Here is a 4073-nt window from a genome sequence, read left to right as displayed (position 1 = left end):
TGGCGTTAAGTTTCCCGCCGGCGGCCGGCAGCCATGTGCAGGCGCAGGCCTGGCAGCCACGCACAGGCCCAGGGGCCACGTGCTGGCGCAGGCCCGGCGGCCACACGCAGGCCCAGGACACGCGCTGGCCCGGCGACCACGTACAGGTCCAGCGGCCACGCGCAGGCCTGGTGGTCACATGTCAGCCCCAAGCACACGAATGTGCGCGGGACCCAGCACCACCTCCCGCGGAGCAGAGCCCTGGCCCAGTATTTTTGTGCTCTTAATGAGCAAACTTAGGCAGAAATGAAGAAATCAGTTTCATTTACAATAGCCACAAAAATTTATCTAAGAATAAATCTAATCAAAGAAGTAAAAGATCTCTGTGAGGAAAATTATAAAAGACTGAATAAAGAAATTTAAAAACATAAAAAATGAAAAGACATTCCTTGTTCATGGATTGGAAGACTCAACATACATTAAATGTCAATTCTACTCAAAGTGATATACAAATTCAATGCAATTTATTTTCAAATTCCAGCAACATTCTTTAGAGAAAGAAATAAAATTTGTCTATAATCATAAAAGACATCATATCCCCCAAACAGTACTTTACAAAAAGAGTAAAGTTGGAGGCATTTTATTATCTGACTTCAAATAAATACAAAGCCATAATAACCAAAACAGCATGGTATTAGAACAAGAACAAACACATAGACCAATGACATAGAATAGAGAACCCTAAAATAAACCTGACCTATAGCCAACTGATTTTTGACAAAAGACAGAAGGTAATCCAATGGAGAGAAGATAGTCTTCTCATAAAATGGTACTGGGGGAACCAGCAGTTAGTAATGGCTATGTTGCTGAACTCCCATGTAGTAGACTGCGGTTCGCGTCCCGGACCCGGTGCCTTAAAACTCACGCCGGGCGCGTGTGCATGCGTACCCAAGATCCTAAGAGGAGAATAGAGGAGAAGGGATTGCAGTGTGACTATCCCCCCTGGGGGGTGATTTCTCGCTTTCTGTCTCTCTGTCTCTCTCTGTCTGTCTGGCGAGCACACACGCCCTATAGCGAAAACCTCTCAAAAAAAAAATGGTACTGGGAAAACTGGATATCCAACTGCAGAGAAGCGAAACAAGACACTCGTATTTCACCACTTGTAAAAATTAACTCGAAATCAATTAAAGATTTAAACATAAAGCCCCAAACCTTAAAACTGCAGAAAACAACTGAGAAGACACTTCAATATATTGAAGTAGGCAAAGATTTCTTGACTTAGACCCCTAAAGTAATAATACTAAAAATAGATAAGGAGCATTACATTGCACTAAATAGCTTCTGTGCTGCAAAGAAAACAATAAATAGACAACTTACAGAATGGGGAAAATATTTATAAACCATGCTTTGACAAAGGATTAATAGTCAAAATATATAAGGAACTAAAACAGCTCACTGGAAAGAAAAACTAATAATCCAATAAAGAAAAATGCCTGGGCCAGTAGGTGGCATGGTGGTTGAGGCACTGGACTCCCACATGGTCAACCATGTTTTGAGTCCTAGACTTGAAGTTTTGAAACACACGCTGAGGGCATGTGCATGTATTCCCAAAACCCCAAGAGGAGAATAGAAGACAAGGTACTACGGTGTGGCCATCCTTCTTGGGGGTTGATTTCTCACTTTCTCTCTGTCTCTCTCTATCTCTCCAGCAAGTATATGTTCCCTATAGCAAAAATTTCTTTTTTTTTTTAAAAAAAGAAAGCAATTAACCTGAACCTTTAACTCTCAAAGGAAGATATGCAAATGGCTAAAAAATGTATGAAAAAGCATTTAACATCTCATCATAAGGGAAATGCAAATGAAAACCTCACTGAAATATCACCGAACCTTGGTCACTCTGGCCATGATGAAACAAAACAAAACAAAACAAAACAAACAAACAAAAGTGTAACAAGTGCTGGCAAGATTGTGGAGAAATAGGAAATTTTGTGCCCTGCTGGTGGGAATGTAAATTAGTATAGCCACTGAGGAAAAACGTATGGAGATTCCTCAAAAATATCTAAAAGTAGAATTATTATATAAGCCTGCAATCCCATTCTTGAGCATATACACAAAGGACAGAATATCACTCAAAGAGACATTTGCACTTCCATATTTATTGTGGTATTATTTACAATAGCTAAGTCATAGAAACAGCCTGAGTGGCAAGCAGCTGAAAATTGCCTGAGAAAATATGGTACATACACACCATGGAGTATTACTTGGACATAAAGAGCAACACGATGGTATTGTTTGACACAGAGCTGATGAATCCAGAAGACATGCTGCTTACTGAAATAAGCCAGACTACCAAAGACAAATACTATGTGTCTCTGCTTCCCATACACCAACTGTATGCACTCCCTGGTAAGACTGAAGGAAATTAAAACCGAAGGCATGGAAATAGAGAGCAAGGGCAGACACCAGAAGCTGTGTGGAAGGAGCAAGCAGGTTAAGGTACACAAGATAATTTATAATAGACACAATATAAATAAGGGGAAGAATCTGCGGATGCTGCATCACAGCAATTTAACGCATAGTTTTAAACATAACAAGTGTGTGCACCTTAATTTTCAATGTAGAAGGAGATGGATGTATATCTACTTGATTATTATACACCATATGCATGCCTTTAAAAAAACATACTGTATTCCACAAAGATATACATCAATTATGTGTAAACCAGAAATAGTATTTTTAAAGTAAATTTTAAAAAAGGTATAGAGCATATTATAAAAAATGATCTGTCCTCTATCTGTATAATGGAGTATTATTTGGTCAGGCAATGGAATGAGCATTGATAGAAGTACATTATGTGGATGAACCTTGAGAAACATTGTGCTCGGTGAAAGAAACCAGTCCCGAAAGGCCGTGTGCTATATGATTTCACTCATATGAACTTCCAGAGTAGGTAAATCTGTAAAGACAAAAAGTAGCTTAGTGATTACCAAGGGCTGGGTATGGGGGGAGGTGAGTGAAGCGCTGATAGGTAAAGAGTATGGAGTTTCTTGGGAACCAGCAGTTAGCGTAATGGCTATGTTGCTGGACTCCCACGTAGTCGACCGCGGTTCGCGTCCTAGACCTGGTGGCTTAAAACTCACGCCGGGCGTGTGTGCATGCGTGCCCAGGATCCCGAGAGGAGAATGGAGGAGAAGGGATTGCGGCGTGACCACCCCCCCTGGGGGGTGATTTCTCACTTTCTGTCTCTATGTCTCTCTCTGTCTGTATGGCGAGCACACGCGCCCTATAGTGAAAACCTCTACCAAAAAAAAAAAGAGTATGGAGTTTCTTCACGAGGTGTTGAAAATGTCCTAAAATTGGCAGTAGTGATGGTTGCACAAATCTGTGAAGATACCAAAAACCATTAAAGGGGCAGTCATGGAAGAGTGGTAACGCACCTGGACCCACATGGGAGGTTCTGCATTTGGGCCCTGAGAGATCCCTGTGCACAGGGGCACACACACACATGTGTTCATTGTCAGAGTGGTTCATGGAATAGGGACACTGTGGGCTGCTCATCTCTGCCTCTCTATGTCTCACAGAGGAAATAAATGAGTAACCTTAAAAAAATTGAATTACACCCTTGAAGTGGTAAATCGTATGGTGTATGAATTATAGCACAATAAAGTTGTTAGAAATGCTAATGATCAGAATGGTAACTCTCTCTGTCTCTGTCTATTTAAAGTTTATTTATTTATTATTCCTTCCATGACAAAGAGAGGTAGAGAGACAAGCACCACCAACAGAGTCTTCATGGAATGACTCCCCTCCAGCTTCAGTGCAGACAAGGGCACACACGTGCACTCACCCAGACATACAGGAGATCTCGGTTCGGGAACCTGGGACCATCCTCGTGGGTCCCGTTGTGTTACCACTGCACTACTGTCTGGCCCTAGACCTGTACCTCGCACACGCCACTAGGTTTTTATGTTGAAATAGCCTTCATCTCCCGCCCCTTCGCATCTGCACACAGAGCACATGTACTTGGCTGACAACAGTGGGACCCGACACGCAGCTCTCAGACCATAAAATACACGTTTTCTTCATGTCCTTTA

The sequence above is a fragment of the Tupaia chinensis genome, unplaced genomic scaffold (genome assembly GCF_000334495.1).
Source record: "Tupaia chinensis unplaced genomic scaffold, TupChi_1.0 Scaffold149713_1, whole genome shotgun sequence".
Classification (NCBI taxonomy): domain Eukaryota; kingdom Metazoa; phylum Chordata; class Mammalia; order Scandentia; family Tupaiidae; genus Tupaia; species Tupaia belangeri.
The sequence above is the reverse complement of the archived record's forward strand: the minus strand, read 5'-3'. Positions refer to the sequence as shown.